Source organism: Pipistrellus kuhlii, unplaced genomic scaffold (assembly GCF_014108245.1).
Source record: "Pipistrellus kuhlii isolate mPipKuh1 unplaced genomic scaffold, mPipKuh1.p scaffold_m20_p_5, whole genome shotgun sequence".
Taxonomy (NCBI): domain Eukaryota; kingdom Metazoa; phylum Chordata; class Mammalia; order Chiroptera; family Vespertilionidae; genus Pipistrellus; species Pipistrellus kuhlii.
Genome location: NW_023425551.1, coordinates 82,404,192 through 82,422,874, shown reverse-complemented (window position 1 = coordinate 82,422,874; position 18,683 = coordinate 82,404,192). Strand labels below are relative to the sequence as shown.

General features: G+C 41.2%; 2 pseudogenes; one reads left to right on the top strand and one right to left on the bottom strand.

Moving 5' to 3' along the window:
* Nucleotides 1-11,674: 11,674 nt before the first annotated feature.
* Nucleotides 11,675-12,180, top strand: LOC118705683 (annotated as a pseudogene).
* Nucleotides 12,181-17,036: 4,856 nt separating this feature from the next.
* On the bottom strand, nt 17,037-17,718 carry LOC118705680 (annotated as a pseudogene).
* Nucleotides 17,719-18,683: the final 965 nt, after the last annotated feature.

Here is an 18,683-nt window from a genome sequence, read left to right as displayed (position 1 = left end):
TGAAATGATTCTTAATCATTAAGCATTCCAGCTGTACCTAAAGTTCTTAAGCTCAGCAGCTGCCCTTATCTAAATCCAGCACAGCACCAGGAATGCTCAGGGCCTACTCAAGAATGCAAATAATCCTTTCCACTAATATTTACAGCATAAACTAAAATTGTTGTTAGAATATTAAATTTGACAGTAAAACAGTCTTCAAGTTTTCAGGTTAATTTAAATTTGATAATAGAAACCAGTGAACATCCAAGAAAATTTAAGTGTACTGGACAAAAAGCTGTTTCTAAAGTATTAACTAAAATCTATTGGTAGTGCATCACATGGTAAAATTGCTTAACATGAAATGAACCTAAAGCAGTCTTGTTTTTGTGAAAAAATTTAAAATACAAAATTATCAAGATTTCATTACAAAGTTTACAAAAGCATCTTTTTCCTCTTCTTCTGGGATTCCAATGATGAAGATGTTAGATCTTTTCCAATCTATTTTCTCTCTGTTGGTCAAACTGAATAGAGTCTACTGATCTGTCCTCAGGTTCACTGATTCTACCCTCTGTCATCTCCACTCCACTATTGAGTCCACCTGGCAATTAGTTTACTTATTTTCTTTTTCACTTTTTTTAGTTTCCATTTGATTGTTCTTTATAGTATTTGTTTCTTTATTTTGATTTCTTATTATTTTCATTTCTTTTGAGATAATTGATCATTGGTTATCAAAGCATTTTGTGATGGTTGCATTAAATTTCTTGTCAGGTACTTCCAACATTTAATTCATCTTGGTATCAACTGACTGTCTTTTCTCACCCAAATTATTCTCATCTGATTCTTGGTATAACAGGAGCAATGTTTTATTTAATTCTGGACTTTTGGGCTATTGTGGTGGTGACTCTGGATCCTATTCACATCTTTTCTTCTAGCAGGCAGTCACTCTGGGGCTTAGCACATGTGCCCTGGCCTACTTTGGGGAGCTGCAATGCTAAAGACAGTTTTGTTTTCAGAGCCCTTATGGTGCTGACCTGGTATGTTTCTTTACGTTGTTACCACTGGACTCCCATTCAGTCCCAGCTTGTGCCATCCCTGGAGGTGGATGGTGGAGGATGGGGTCAATCAGCCTGGGAAAGGAAGGAATTTCCTTACTCTGTTCCCCAGGCTCCCCACAACTGAAAGGCTTCTTGCTGGTTCTTTGTGGTGACCAGGATGGGAAAGATCTCCTCCCTAGGCTGCCTCCTGCTGCTGAGCAGAAAGGGGAACTCAAGAAATGTTGGGCCCCAGTTACCCTCTGCCTCTAGGTGACCAGGAGACACAGTCTGCTAGGGCAGCTGGGTGAGAGTGGCGAATAGCTCCATGTGGAGTCTTTGTTATTGCTAACATATGCCCACCTGCAGCCCCATTTTCATTTCTTCCTCCTTTCCCATTTTGTCTATGAGAGCTGCGTCGGTGAGTAGATGGATTTATCTAATATGAAAGTCTAAGGACCACTTTGAGCAGAGTCTCTTCATTTGTCTCCTTGTGTTATTCTATGTGATTCATGCTTTGGGGTTTGTGCTTATTATTGTCTTCTTTTTTTGTTGGGGCTTTGGTTTTCTCTTGCCCCTTGTTATGGAAATACCCCCAGCAAATGGCTCTTTTTCTGCTATTAGTCTCAGAAATTTCATGATCTTGGACCAGTTTTCAGGTTAATTTCTTACTTTAGTATTTCTGCAGAAGTAGAAAGTCAAGTCCTTATAGTCTCATTTTTGCCAATGGGACAAATAGTTTCACCTACATTAGTAAGTACAGAAAGTGAATCCACAAAGAGATGTCAGAACTTTGCTCATTTGTCAGTGACGTGAACAACTACATTGCCAAATCAGACAATAGTTTTCAAATACTGGAAGGATATTTCCTCCTGTTTTTCTGGTATTTACACTGTATGGCTACAGATATGATAAACTTTGTTTTTAACAAAACTGTATTTAAACATATTTTTATTGACTTCAGAGAGAGAGAGAGAGAGAGAGAGAGAGAAACATCAATGATGAGAGAGAATCATTAATCAGCTGCCTTTTGCACACCTCACACTGAGGATTTAGCCTGCAAGCTGGCTATGTGCCCTGACTGTGAATCAAACCGTGACCTCCTGATTCATAGGTCAACGCTCAACCACTGAGCTATACCGGCTGGGCATGATTTTAAGTTTTAGCTGCATCACTTTTTAAATCTGAACCAGAGTCTGCAACCACAGACACTAGGCCTGCCACCTGTTTTTTGAGTGAGACATTACTGGGACACATTGCTGCCTTACTTATGTATTGTCTATGGCAGCTTTACCACCTCAACAACAGAAGTGTGTAGCTGTGACAGAAAATACATGGCCTGCCAGCCACAAATATTTTCCATCTGTCCTTGAAGATAAAATTGCTTGCCTAGTAGGGAAAAAATGGCAGGCTCAAATTGGTTGATTTGAGCAGATTTTAATAGAATCTAAAATTTTTAATAAAAACTTAAAAAGCTTTTATCATCAGAGCATAGACAAAAATAGGGACAGAGGGATATCCTGAGCTAGGGAGAGCAGGGGCACTGGTATACCCCTCAAGCTTGAAGGGATGAGGGGAGAGGGTAATAAAAGGGCCAGCACTCTATCCACTGAGCAAAACCAGCTAGGACCAATTTTCCAGGTGCTAAGGAGGGATCTCAGTGCACTGATGTGAGAGTTTTCCTCATTTCTAATATAAGCATTTGTGCTGTCATTGTGCATTGGAGCCCCGCTCTGATGGATTGCGTAAATTGTGATCCATCGTGGTCTCTTTCATTTGCCTCAAAATACTTTCTAAGTTCTCTTCTAATTTCTCCTCTCACCCATGTTTTATCAGAAGAAGTGCGTTTGAAGTTTACAAATACTCAGTAATATATTTTTGCATTGATTTCTAACTTAATTTCCTCTGGTCAGTAAACAAACTATGTATGATTTTAATCCTTAAAAATTCATTGATCCTTACATTCCACCCACTTCTCCTCTTCAACCCCCCCCCCCCCAAAAAAAAAAAAAAAAAAAAAAAAAACACGACATAATTCAGGGTCCATTCATGTTAAAATCATCTCATAGAATAGGAAAGTATGATACTTCCTTGATCCATACGTGTGTGTGTGTGTGTGTGTGTGTGTGTGTTTCATTGAAGTTAGGGCTCCTGTTTGGGAAGACATAATGAGCTCCTATGGTTTTATTAAAATACAGTCATTCAGCCCTAACCGGTTTGGCTCAGTGGATAAAAGCATCAGCCTGCGGACTCAAGGGTCCCAAGTTCACCTTGATTGTGGGCACATCCTCAGTAGGGGGTGTGCAGGAGGCAGCTGAATGATCTTTATCTCTCATCAATGTTTCTAACTCTCTCTCCCTCTCCTTTCCTCTCTGTAAAAAAATCAATACAATGTATTTTTTTAAAATACAATTATTCAATTTTTAAACTATATGCATATATTCTCTTGACTATCTTTAAATAAAGAGTAAAATGTCACTCCGAGATATGAAGACGGGGACCACCGAAGCTCACAGGAAGGACAGTGGCCTGCTCCAGAGTGCAGGCACCAGAGGTGCTTGGAGCCTGCGGGCTTGTAGTATTAATGTCTTGCCTGTTAGAACATGTAAAACACTGAGCTCCTTGGACTCCAGGCAAAAGCAGGCGTTGGGATCCGCTTTATTTCATGCTTCTTTGCTTCTCAAACATCCCGAACAGCCTGTCAGATTGCATCACATTTTGGAAACAAGGAACAGTCAGGGAAATTAGAGCTGGGTGGGCTGCCTGCCACCCACTAGCAGGAATGCCGGCACCTCCCAGTCCAGATGTGAGAGAGAGGGAGAAGGGGCAGTGCAATGTCGCCACCTGCTGGTGGACGTCACCCAGGTAATACCTTTAGAGCTGCAAAGAGGGGTCTTGAACTTCCAGTAGAAGGAATGTGATTTGGCACCATTTTACATCCAAAGAGACAAAATGTAACTCTGAAATTTTTGAAACCTAAGTTAGTCCTTTGAGAGTGTACAATTACGATTTTTCTTCATCCTCACAGGGATTGCTAGCATCCTCATTACTGCTCGTGGCTTCTGCTGCAGTCTTCTCCTCTCCCTTATCTCTTCCATCTCCAGACCTCCTCTCCCACACTGCCTTCCCAGCATCATCAGCTTCCTGCGTTCAGTTAGCCTCCTTTATTTTCCATTTCTTCCTGGCATCTAACATTTCAGATATGATCTCTGTTTCCTGTCTTCTTCCTGTCCTTTTATATATAATGAACTATTTGGGCTAGCTTTTTTGCTTCTTTTCTGGTAGCCTTAAAAGTGAGTTTCATCAGTTTGCTTTTATTTTCTTTCTGATCTTATAATCAAAACTTTCGTCACTACATATGTAACTACTTGTACATTTCCGTTATTCTGCTTAATGCCTGTAAGTTCAATGAATATTATCCATCCAAAGACTAAAGTATTCCCTAAAATCAAGAAAAAAGACTTCTATATTCATTCTACACATTTTTCTAGAATACTTAGTATACAGCAACTGGAGGTTGCTGTATAAAACTTCCTCAATATATTTTCTCCATTTCTGTGGCTCGTGGTAGCTAGAACAGGGCCCTTTGCCTTGTTCTCTCCCTCACATCTTCTATTTTATTGTCACAATTTGACCCTTTTCATAAAGTACCATTGAAAACTGCTCAGTAATTCTTCACGGGCCTTAAGAGTGTCCCTCATCACCTTCACAATGAATAGTTGAAAATGAAACTGCAACATGGTTGCAGCTTGTCTTCTCTTCTTTAAGAATCTCCATGTACATGTTTACCTCCTTTTGCCTGCTGTCTATATCAGTCCCTGTGTCATGGCAGACACATCTGGGAAAATCATTCGGGTAGAGAGCTCAGTCACCCAAAGGGGCCCTAAGAGACTGAAGGTGCGTCTCACCAGTGTCCTCAGGAGACTGAAGGGGAGGCTCCCCATCCTCTCAGGAGATTTGTGCCTCACCATCCTCTCAGGTTGAAGATGCACCTCTCTTCTCAGTTATTGTCCCTCAGACTTCTGAGAACGACCAACATAGAGAAGTGATGGCCCCAAATATATTAATATATGTGGCTTTTGTCCAATAGAGTGAATTTCGAAAAATCCACAGGATTCACACAGTTTTAAAGACATGCTCTGTCTGGACTTAATTGTAGGCCGTACAAACTGGGAGGCTATGGGGCTCCCCAGTTTCCTTTGGCAGGAATCGATGGATAGACCACTGAGCTGCAAACAAGTGCTACTGCAAAGAAGGATGACTCAGGAGAACCAAGAATCCAGAGAGGGAACCAAGAGACACACTCCAAGGGGACCCCTGGATAATCTCCTGCCTTGAAAGGTAACGGAAAAGGTGACTTGCTTCCAACCAGTAATATGATGGAGGTGATGGATTGTCCTTGATGAGCTTATGTCATGTAGAAAATGTGATAGGATGACATCCCAAGTAGAGGAACAGGTTAAGTTGTGAATAGATTCTGGCTCACAGAAACTGTGGGTAAATAAATGTGCGTTACCTTAACCTGTCGTTTGTGGTAATCTGTTATGCATCAGAGAAAACCCAGCACAATCACTTATTGTTAACCTACTTTATCTTGTCGTCAATCTCTGGACTCTTTTTTTTATGCCATTTTGCAATGACCCTTTTTTTTTATTTTAGGACATACTATCAATTTGTAATTTAGTTCTCACTTTTAATATGATTTTGTCTTTTTAAAATCTTTACTACTGAGAATATTACAGATGTCCCCTCATTTCCTTCCACTCCCAGCCTCTACTTGGTTCCCACCCTGCCCCAGAGCTTCACCACCCTATTGTCTGTGTCTGTGGCCAATGCATACATACATATATATTATTTGATTAATCTCTTATTTCCTCCCCTCCCCTCTTCCCTCTAAGATTCATCAGTCTGTTCCTTGTTTTCATGCTTTTCATTCTATGTTATTTATCAGTTTATTTGAATAGATAATGCATGCACCTCTATGCTCTTGCAACATTATTTACAATAGCCAAGACATGGAAACAACCTAAGTGTCCATTCATTGTATGCAGCAATAAAGGAGAATGAACTATTGCCATTTGCAACAACATGGATGGATCTTGAGCAAGCATGTCAGACTCAGAGTCTAACATGGGCCAGATAAACAAGGTTTAAGTCTATGTGGGCTGCAAAAAAACAAAAGTTTCAATTTTCATACAAATGTAGGTTTATTTCTATAGAGACACACTAAATACAAAGGGCTGAAATAAATGAATAGATCATTTTAATAAAAATTAATATTTTTTCTTGAACATTAACTTACCAGACACTGAATAACTACACAAATTAATAAGCGTAACACAAATAAACCTATTTTTCTTGTTATCTGAAAGCAAAATATTTCCTGTTGCAAACGCCAAACAAGTCAGTCAAACATGGTGATGGCTGCTAAAATATTTGCTGCTAGTATTAGTGGAGAGAAATGGTGCGATTGTGTGCCAGGCACGTAAGGGAAATGAATGCAACATGATTATAGTCATCAATCATTAGCGAACATTGTAGTTCCTTATTAATAATGATGTATAACAGGATATTATAAAAATTAAGTTATGAAATTTTATTAAAACGTTTCTTACATACTGTTATATTGGCTGGGCCGCAAAAAATATTCATTTGTGGGCCGCATGCGACCTGTGGGCCATGAGTTTGACATGCTTGACCTAGAGGGTATTAGAGTAAGTAAGAGGTGGGGAACACCCGGCCCACAGGCATTATAAGGCCTGCCATAGCATCTGGTCTGGTTCTGCCAAGGCAATCGCAGGTGGGACTCGAAATTCTATAAATCTAGGAGCTTTTTTTATAGCAACATAAATTTATATTAAATGAATCATAATAATAATATAAATTTTGAGGGCCAAGCAAGAAATGTTCATTACAGGATAGACAGGGCACATGCAAATACATGAAGGGACAGACATGTATGCTTCTTCTAGACTTCCCGTGGTCCATCTGCCTGTATTGCAGTGACTTAGAGGACAGTCAGTGCCAGGCAGGGTGGGAGTGTACACACTGTGCGAAACTGCAGCAGTCCGGTGACAAAGACATGAGATGAGATGAGATGAGATGAGATGAGATGAGATGAGATGAGATAATTCCTCATGATGTTGATGACCTTGCTTCCCATGATTGATGACAATGTTGTCGACTTCTTTGTCAACACAAATGATAACTCCAATCCAACCTTTGTCCATATCCACGATCAACAATCCTGGCAAAACTGAATCTCCGATGAAGATTAAGAAAATTACAGTACACAGAAAAGACCTTAAGAATCGATGATGCGAACATTGTATATGTTCCAAATCCAAGATGCAGGATTAGAACAGCGATCAAAGCAAAATAATCGTGTTGCTAGCAACACACATACTGGATAATTATTACAATTTAAGTGGTCTGACATCCTACAAATGGCAACTACAAAGAAAAGTTGATGCGGAGCGTCCATCTTTCCAAGAGAAATCGACAAGTGATTACATTGTTGTTGAAGTCAAAGGCAAACTTGAGTGCCTCGTTTGTGGTGGTGCCTTAGCAGTAACGGAAAAAGCCAGTCTGGAGCGACACGACAGCTCAAAACATGCTAAACTCAATGAGTTGGAGGCCAAATGCGTCTGGATAAAATCAATGCTCTTCAAGAGAGCTGGAATCACAGCACGCCACTTTCACCAGGCCTCGTGACAGAGACAACATCATTCAGGCGAGTTGTGTAGTGAGCGAGCTAACCCCAAGGAAGCTGAGGCCTCCTGTACAGGGAGGGAGTTTGTGAAGGAACACATGGTGGCTGCTGCGGAGTTGTTGGCACCAAACCTGTTTCAGAGTTCCAGCTTGTCTCAGAGAACCATTTGAGATCAGATTACTGTCTTAGCACAAGATATTGGAAAAACACGGAAGAATTCTGCAGATTTCCAGTTTTCTCTCTGGCTTGTGATGATTCAATGACATAACAATTTTTGTTTGTGGGATAACTGCAGCGTCTGACACACAAGAGGAACTGCTGTCACTGGAAGCCATGCTTGGCACTACAAGAGGTGAGGGCTTGTTTGAGAGATTTGTTTTATTATGAAAAAATGTTGAGCTAACATTTGAAAATTAAGTGGCTTTACTCTAGATGGAGCAACTGTTAGCTTGAGAAAAGAATGAATTGCATTTGTCTAGAACACATGTGTCAAACACAAGGCCCGCGGGCCAAATCCGTCCCGCCAGGCCTTGCAATGTGGCCTGCACCACGCTGTCATCACTGCACTCCACTGCGTTTCCATCATAATGACAGTTTATGACTGTTCAGTAAACCATTTGGCCCGCGATTTAGGCTGGATTTTAGATTTTGGCCCCTTCTCTGATTGAGTTCGACACCCCTAGTCTAGAAGGAACTGACTGGTCTTGGTCTTGACCCAAGTGATTTAATTATGTTCTCTGCATCATTCGCCAGGAAAGTCTCTGGGCATCATTGTTGTGGCTCAACAATGTGAGGTCAACAATAGTGTCATGCATAAGTTTTGTCGAGAGCAAAAGGCTTCACAGCCAATAGTTTAAGAAGTTACTGAGCATCTAGACTCTAGAGACAGAGTACGGTGGTCTTGTGTGAAGTGATATTGTGTGGTGGGTGAGTCGAGGGAATGTGCTCATGAGGTTTTACACACTGAGGGATGAAACCCAGCACTGCATGGAGCTGAAGGGCAAAGCTGTGGGGAACCCAGTGGCAGCAGGTGGCTGTGTGCTCTGGCTCATGGTGGCATTACCCAGGACCTCTCAGAGCTGAACGTCAAGCCGCAGGGCCCCCACCAGTTTCTCAGCTCCCTGCTGCCAAATGTGAGACCCTTTGAAGCTAAATTAAGGCTGTGGAAAGTGCAACTGAAAAGGAATAACACGGTGCTTTTCCCACTCTGGAAAGGCAAAAGCCTTCTACGATACTTGAATATGCGGAACTACTTGAGGCATTTAATGAAAGATCCCAGGACAGATGGAATCAAACATCTTTGCCACACCATTCAATGTGGAACCAGCTGATGTGCCTGATAACCTACCACAGGAAATCATTCAACTGCAAAGCGATGGTGAGCTGAAAGCTAGGTACAACAACCCCCCACTGCTTGAGTTCTATAAACCTTACAGTAAATAAGCAATGATGAATTTCCCACTTTGAGGAGACAGGTATTGAAATATGCAACTTTTCTGGCTGGTTTGGCTCAGTGGATATAGCATCGGCCTACAGACTGAAGGGCCCCAGGTTCAATTCTGGTCAAGGGCATAAGCCTTGGTTGTGGGCTCAATCCCCAATAGCGGTCATGCAGGAGGCAGCCAATTAATGATTCTCTCTCATTATTGATGTTTCTATCTCTCTCTCCCTCTCCCTTCCTTTCTGGAATCAATAAAAATATTTTTTTAAAGGAATAAGGAGAGAAACCAAGATGGCAGCACAACAATTTCAAAACAAAAACTGAAAGACAGAATGGACATCATCCAAAACCACAGGAAAGCTGGTGGAGTGGGAAATCTATAACTATAATAGAAAGAAGGAGAGAGGCTCACGGATCAGATTGGGAGCCGCAAAGTGCTGAGGTAGGGAGACGCTTGTGCCCAGAGAGGAAGGACGGCTGAATGCCTGGCTGGCGGGAGGGGAAAGGAAGTCCCTGATTGCACTGAACCCTTTCTAACTGTACTAAACCCCAACACCGGCCAAAACCCTGTGGATCCAGGCTCATAAGGGTGGAGTCCAAACTGTAGAGAAAGGCACCTAGAGATTCAGAGACTGGGAGACCGGGGGAGCCGGGAGCCGCAGCGGGCAGGGTCTACAGCCGCGCAAGTGAGTGAACACAGAGAGGTCTGACCACGGAGGTTGCTGCGGCCTCTCCATAGCAGAAGGAGTCAGAAGCTCCAGACTACAGAGACCCAACCCAATTCCGGCCAAGCCCCTGGGGCACCCATGCTCTTGTACAGGTAATCTGGATGGTCAGGTGGAAACTCAGGCAAGCACACAAGGGCAGAGTTGATGGGAAGCCAAGACTATTGGCTCAGTCCTGAGACTCTGCCCCATCCAAGCTGAGCACAGAGGCTTCTGCAATTTTGCAAGTCTGATCCTATAAGACTGTCTCCAATACAGAAGGTACCTCAGAGTAGACACAGCTGATACATCCAATGGGCCTGGAGGTCAATTCCTCCCAGTGATACCAACAACAATAAAGACTTAGCTACAACAAGGCTGTACACGCAGTCCACAAAGGAGAGCACCAAGAGTGTCTACCTCAGGTAACTGGGGAGGCTGACCCACTGGGCCATATAGGACACCAAGCACACAAAGCCATCCTACCAACTCAGGGAGGCAGCGAAAAAGCCGAGACAAGGAAATAGATCTCAAACGAAAGAGATGAAGGAGAACAAAAGGCTGAATATAGAGTTCAAAACCTCGGTTATAAGGTTTTTCAATGATTTCCTAGAAAAGGCCTATAAATTTAATGAGACCCAACTAGATATTAAACATACACTGACTGAAATAAAAAATATTATACAGAGATCCAACAGCAGACTGGAAGATCACTCGAATCAAGTCAAAGATTTGGAATATAAAGAGGCAAAGGACACTCCTCTGGAGAAGCAAGAAGAAAAGAGAATCCAGAAAGTTGAAGATAGCATAAGGAGCCTCTGAGACAACTTCAAACGTACCAACATCAGAATTATGGGGTGCCAGAAGAAGAGAGAGTGCAAGATACTGAAAACCCATTTAAAGAAATAATGTCAGAAAACTTCTCCCACCTGGTGAAAGAAATAGACTTATAAGTACAGGAAGCATACAAGAGGAATCCAAAGAGGACCACACCAAGACACATCATAATTAAAATGGCAAGGACAAAAGACAAAGAGAGATCTTACAAGCAGCAAGAGAAAAACAGTTACCTATAAGGGAGCACCCATATGACTATCAGCTGATTTCTCAACAGAAACTATGCAGGCCAGAAGGGAGTGGCAAGAAATATTCAAAGTGATGAATAGTGAGAACCTACAACCAAGATTACTCTACCCAGCAAAGTTATCATTCAGAATTGAAGGGCAAATAAAGAGCTTCACAGATAAGATAGAGCTAAAGGAGTTCATCAACACCAAACCAGTATTATATGAAATGCTAAAAGGTATTCTTTAAGAAGAGGAAGAAGAAGAAAAAAGATAAAATTATGATCAACAAATACATATATATCAACAAGTGAATCTAAAAACCAAGTGAATTAAAAATCTGAGGAACAGAATAAACTGGTGAATATAATAGAATCAGGAGCAAAGAAAGGGAGTGGATTGATAATATCAGGAGGAAAGGGGTGTGGGGTTGCAAGAAGAGACTGGATTAAAATTGTACACCTATGGATGAGGACAATGGGGCGGGGGGGGGGGGGGGGGGCGGGGGGGGTTTTGAAGGGGGGGTGGGAAGTGGGGGGGGGGTGCGGAGGTAAGGGCAGAGGGTGGGGCCGGAACCTGGTGGAAGGGAGCGATGGGGGAGGGGGGGGAGGAGAAACAATTGTAATAATCTGAGCAATAGAGATTTTTTTAAAAAAGGAATATGCATCTGTGTTTGGAACAACTTGCTGCTGTGAGCAGTTCTTTTCAAAACTTACCACCTCGCCCTTTCCCCTGGCTGGCAGCGCGGAGGCCGCACGATGCCCGGAGTTACTGTAAAAGTCGTGAATTAGCAGGAGTAGGTCAGAGCTCTAGCAGCCTTCCTCAAAAAGTCCGGGAAGCTGAAAGTCCCTGAATGGGTGGACACTGTGAAGCTGCCAAGCACAAAGAGCTTGCTCCCTGCGATGAGAATTGGTTCTCCACACGAGCTGCTTCCACAGCGCGGCACCCGTACCTTCGGGGAGGCGCTGGGGTTGGCTCCATGACCAAGATCCATCGAGGACGGCGGAGAAACGGTGTCATGCCCAGCACTTCAGCAGAGGCTCTAAGAGCGTGGCCCGCAGAGTCCTCCAAGCCCTGGAGGGGCTGAAAATGGTGGAGAAGGATCAGGATGGGGGCCGCAAATTGACACCTCAGGGACAGAGAGATCTGGACAGAATCGCAGGGCAGGTGGCAGCCGCCAACAAGAAGCATTAGAACAAATGCTGGGTTAATAAATTGCCTCATTCATAAAAAATAATAATTAAAAAATTACCTCCTCAATGAGGGACTGCGCTCCAGACTGACCAACAGAAACCTGGAAAAGCGGTTGCAAGTAGCAACATCATTAGAACCAACTAACATCACACGCCTCACCAAAGGGAAGCAGTTCCAGCCATCACATTAGGGTGAGTTAATTAAATGTCTGAGGAAATATAGCAGGATAATTGTAAGCGGATAGTTTTCTATGGTCCACAAGAGACGTTATAAATATCCAGATGGCCCTTGGCAGCAAAAAGAGTCCTCACCCCTGCCCTAAATGATACATGTCAGGCAGAGAAAGACAGACACCATATGATTTCATGTATATGTGGCATCTAAATGGACAAACAAGATAAAACAAAAACAGACTCATAGGGAAGTGTGAGGGATGAGTGAAAAGGTGAAGGTAAATATAGTCAATCATATTGTGCTGGGTTTGCGTGGTGACAGTGATTACTAGAATTAGTAGGGTGATCACATTATGAAGCATAGGAATGTTGGATCACTATATTATACTCCTAAAGCTAATATAGCCAGCATTAGATTGTATACAAACTATACTTGCATTTAAATTTTTATGTTGCACTGATGATTTTTGACCCTTTGCATTTCCATTTACATTACAGAATCACTTTGTCAACTTCCACCAGAAATAGAATCTCTTCTGAGATTATGTTTGAGATTGTACAAAACCTATGCAATTCAGGGAGAATAGACATTTTTAAAATATTCAGTCCTTCCAGTCTATCTGTGACATCTTCTTTTATTATTCTCTTCACTTAAGGAATCTATCTATATAAAAGAAAACATGCAAATTAGCCAGGACGCTGTAACATCACGACCGGACAGCAGGGATCTGAGGCTGCATGGAGCCTGGCGAGGGCGGGGGACCTCAGGCCACACCCTGTGCCCAGTGGGGCTTGAAGGGGACCTCAGGCCATGCCCTCACTCCAGCTCCAGGCCAGGAGACTCAGGCTGTGCCCCCTGCCTGGTGGGGCTTGATGGGGACTTCAGGCCATACCCCCCACCCCGCCTCAGGCCAGGGGACCTCAGGCATGCCCAGAGGGGTTTGATGAGGGTGGGGCTGGCCAGGTCTGAGTCTCACCCAATGGGGGTGGGGCCTGCGGGACTGGGTCTCCTGCATTTTCAAAGTGGGTGGTGGGCGGAGACTTGACTCTAGGTCCTGCAGTGCACCCAAGACTCTGACAGGAGGGAGATTTTCATATACATTTTACCAATTTTCTTTCATCTCTGACACTTCTATTAGAGACAAAGGCAAATAGCAATATTAAAATATTTCCTCTAATTAAATCCCTTTTAATGTGCACGAATTTTGTGCAGCACCGGGCTAATATCTAGTATACTCAATAATATTGTATAACTAGGTATAATGCCAGGTGAGTACCAGACTTTTCAGGGTGATTGCTTCATAAGACATATCAATGTCTAATCACTATGTTCTGCACCTGAAAGTACTATAATAGTGTATGTCAACTATAATTAAAAAATAAAAAATTTAAGATATTTTCTTTAATTTTTCTCAAAAAGATTTTATAATTTTTAATGGAGAGGTCACATATCTTGGTCAGATTTATGTCTAGGTAATATATTTGTCAGTGCTAGAATAAACAAATTGTAATTAAATTGCTTTTTCTGTTTGCTTTATACAAATGTATAGATTTGTGATTATTATTAGATGTTGGCCCTGAATCTAGCAAATTGAAATTATCATTTATTAATTCTAATACTTTCTGGGCTTTCTAATTTCACCTTTTTATGTCACACTATGTATATGTATGTATGTATATATTTATGTATTTTTTTCTAATTGTGTTATTTATATCTTTTTTTAACTTGTATAACCATAATAGTAAATGTTATTTCATTTTATATATAAAACTATAAAGGTAAATGTTATTTACATAAATAATATTTACATTATATAATATTTATACATATAAGCCATGAAATGGGGTGCTTTGACTCATTCCCAGTCTCAAGAGGAAAGCTTGTAATAATTTACCATAGGTACAATACTTTTTGTTGGTTTTATTTTTCTGAAAATAATCTTAACAGATTAATGAAGATTCCTTCTGATAGGGTTTAATCTCCAACATTTACAAGGAACTCATATAACTTACCAAGAGGAAAATAAACAATCCAATCAAAAACTGGGCTAAGGACCTAAATAGACTCTTTTCAAAAGAGGACATACAGAAGACCAGGAGACATATGAAAACAAGCTCAAAGTCACTATTTATCCAAGAGAGGCAAATCAAAACAACAATGCGGAACCATCTTACACCTGTCAGAATGGCTGTCATCAACAAATCAACAAACGACAAGTGCTGGTGAGGATTCGGAGAAAAAGGAACCCTCCTGTGCTGCTGGTGGGAATGTAGACTGGTGCAACCACCGTGGAGAACAGTACGGAGTTTCCTCAAAAACCTCAAAATGGAACTCCCATTTGACCCAGTGATCCCACTTCTTAGAATATATCCCAAGAAACTGAAAACATCAATTAGAAAATATATATGCAACCCTATGTTCATAGCACCATAATATACAATAGTTAAGATTTGGAAACAGCCTAAGTGCCCATCAGCAGATGAGTGTATTAAAAAGCTGTGGAACATCTACCTAATGGAATACTGCGCTGTTGGAAAAAAGAAAGAACTCTTACCAACAGCATCGATGGACCCAGAGAGCATTATGCTAAGTGAAATAAGTCAGTCAGAGAAAGATAAATATCTCATGATCTTACTTATTTGTGGAATATAATGAACAATATAAACTGATGAACAAAAACAGATGCAGAGACAGGGAAGCATCAATCAGACCATCAAACCTCAGAAGGAAGGCAGGGTGAATGGGGGAAGGGGAAGAAATCAACCAAAGGACTGTATGCATGCATATAAGCCTAACCAATGGACACAGACAACAGGGGGTGAGGTCACGAGCTTGGGGGTGGAGGGGCAAAATGGGAAATAAAACATTCCAAATGTATGACAGTTGTATTTCCAACCCAACAGGTTTGAAAATTATTTGCTCTCATGTTGCTTTGGTCCAAAAGAATATAGTTGAATCAGTAAGAGTAAACTAATTACCTAACCATTTGCCAATATTACTTTAGATTGCTACTGGCAACAGAAATATCCGTGATGAGTAATTCTACTATTAGGTCTAGTAATAATTAATGTCGTTTTCTAATACTTTTTTAAATCGAATTTATTTAAACAATACAACAAAATTTAATCAACAATATAGTTGCCGTTGTTTTCTACTACTTGTGCCCAACGCTCAGGAAGCATTTTAATCCCTCTGTTGTAAAATTCTTGTGATTTTGATGCAAAAAATTCGGTCAATGCATTTTTGAGGCATTCTTCATTATTAAATTTTTTTCCAAGAAGAAAGTTTTGCAAAGAACGAAACAAATGGTAATCGGAAGGGGCAATATCAGGAGAATATGCAGGTTGAGGGAGAACTTCCCATTCCAACTGGCGCGGTTTTTCAGCAGTGATTCTTGCAGTATGCGGTCGTGCGTTATCGTGGTGAAGAATTACGCCCTTCCGATTAATCAGCGCGGGTTCTTTTTCTCTTAAAGCTTGGGCTAACCTTTCCAATTGGGCACTATACACTGCACTTGTAATGGTTTGGTTAGATGGTAAAAGTTCATAATGAAGAATTCCTTTAAAATTCCACCAAACACACAACATCACTTTTTTCGCATGCAAGTCAGGTTTTGGCGTGGGCTGCGGAGCCTCATTTTTGTCCAACCATTGAGGCCGCCTTTTCAAATTAACATACAGCACCCATTGTTCATCTCTGGTAACAATTTGCTCTAAAAACGGCAAACGGTTTTGACAAGAGAGGAGCGAACTGCAAATTGTGACTCTTTGATTACGGTTGTTGTCGGTCAACTCATGAGGAACCCATTTTCCAAACTTTTGGACTTTGCCAAGTGCACGCAATTGATTGGAAATTGTTTTTTGTGAACAATTTAAAGTTGTCGCAAGCTCTTGTTGGGTAATTTGAGGAATTTGCACCAAAAGAGCTTGAAGAGCTTCTTGATCAAAATTGGACACACGGCCTCGACCACTCTTGTCATCTAACGAAAAATTTCCCTCGTGAAATTTCTCAAACCAATGCTGGCATTTTCTGGCGCTAACTGCATCTTGACCAAGAGCACTACAGATGTTTTTTGCAGCCTCACTTGCTTTCTTCCTAATTGGAACTCGTAAAGCATGCAGTGCCGAATATGCTCTTCATCCGCCATCTTCTTAGCCCTAGTTTTGCAACAAAAACCAAACCAAACACAAACTTTTTCAAGCAAAACTTGTTAATTGCACTTCACACGTTCTGTAGATACCACGTTTTGAAGGTTATGTCAATACAAGTCAACACCAAGCAAGATTTTAAACGAATGTTTAAAAACGACATTAATTATTACTAGACCCGATATAACAAAGTATAATAAAATAATTCTTTTCATAAACACATCACATTTTTATGAGAAAAATATGAACACAAAAAAGACAGCTACTATAAACAAACAAAATAATAGTGTCTCCCTCAACTATTTGAAGGGATAAAAAGGTGAAATTAGAGACTTGATAATGCTAATATGAAAGGGAGTTAAGTATTGTATTTATTTCTTATTTTACACAACTCCTATGCTTTATAAAATTGATTTTAACCATGCCCATAAAAGTGTAACCCATGGCATTGAAAGCAAACACTCTTTGTAATTACTTAAAAGGGCTTTTTTAAAAATTATAAAGCAAAGGCCTGTGCTCTATAAGTTGTCCTCCACTGTGCGTTATAACAATAAGGCTTCCTTTTAATCAAAGACTAAGTGTTTGGGAGTTATGAACCATTGGGTTTAACAAATGTCATTTTATAGTTGCTTTTTGCATCTTTTTTGTTTTTGGGGATCCTCCACTTCACCAGGGTGCTCAGCAGCCTGGAGTTCTTCAGCAGATTCTTCTTTCTCTGACTCTGAATCACTTTCAAAGTCACCTGGGCTTTCAGGATCAGGTGCTGCATCATCATCATCATCATCATCATCATCATCATCATCTCCGCCACATCACCTTCTCCACCATGATCTTCTACCTCACTGAAGCCAAGTCCACAGTGTCTTCGCTATCTTCTTGACAATTTGCTGTCCATACTTTGCTGATACTGAGACTCCAGCTCTTCATTAATTTTCTTGTCTTCTTCCCCTGTTCAGGAGTGAGATGTTGATTTGTGGTCTCCTATAACAAGAGGACCAGTATGTTCTTTCTTTCCTGCACCCATAAGTCTAAAGAACTTTTGTTTTCTTTCTTCATTACCAAAGTCTGCTGCCTCCCAATCGCTAGATCCAAGATCGTCATCTGGGGAGGCTGAATGCTTCACCCCCGTGGACACAACTCCCTGGCAGGCAGCACTCATCATTGCAGGGACCCCGACTGCCAATGCCAAACCGACTCACTGTTCTCCTCGGCCCAGCACCAGCAGCCTGCAACCTGCCTCCGGACCAAGCAGTGCCATTCCAGAACACAGAGCCCCTGGGGATACGTTACTTCACTTATTTTTTATTAGAGAGAGAGAAAGAGGAAGAGAGAGAGAGAGACATCAATTGGTTGCCTCCTGTATGCACCCTGATTCGGGATTCAACTTGAAACCTAGGTATGTGCCCTGACTGGGAAGTGAACCTGCCACCTTTTGGTGTACTGGATGACAGAGCCACAACAGCCAGGACGCAATTTTTTTATATCTCATCCCTTTGCTGCTTTGTTTCTTCCTTAATTTCTTCTTTTCTGTTCAACAGATTTTTATAGTATGCCATTTGAATTACTTACTTTTTTTAAATTCCTTTCTTGATGTTTTAACTTTTTAAAGCTATATTCTTAGTGTTTGCTCTAGAGATTATATGCATCTTAATTATCACAATCAACTTCATATTAATACTAATTTAATTCCAGCAAAATACTAAGACTATGGTTCCAATACAGTTCTATGCATTCTCACTATCATGTGATTATTGTCACATATGTCATCTACATATGTGATAGGCCCAACAATGTGTTACAAGTATTGCTTTACAATCATGCATCTATGGAAGAAGTTGAAAAAGGAAAGGAGAAGCATATTTAAAGTGTCTTTTTCATAAGCATGCACATTTACCAGTTCTGATATTCTTTATTTCTTCCAGTGCACTCAACTTATTATCTAGTATTGTTTCCTTCCTCCGATGTAGCTCTATTGTTACCCCAACTCCTTTGATCTATCATTATCATATGTTACTGAATGAGCTATAAACCCAACAATCTACACTAATAAAAGAGAAATCTGCATATTTACCATACCTCCACAACACCCACCAGCCAATCAGGAGTGGGTATGCAAATTAACCTAATAAAGATGGCAGGCTAATTTGCACACATAGGAGTGGAGCAGTTGGGGGTGGGCTGCTTGTGTGTATGCCAGCACCAAGTGGTCTGCATCCCAGGGACAGGCGTCCTTGAG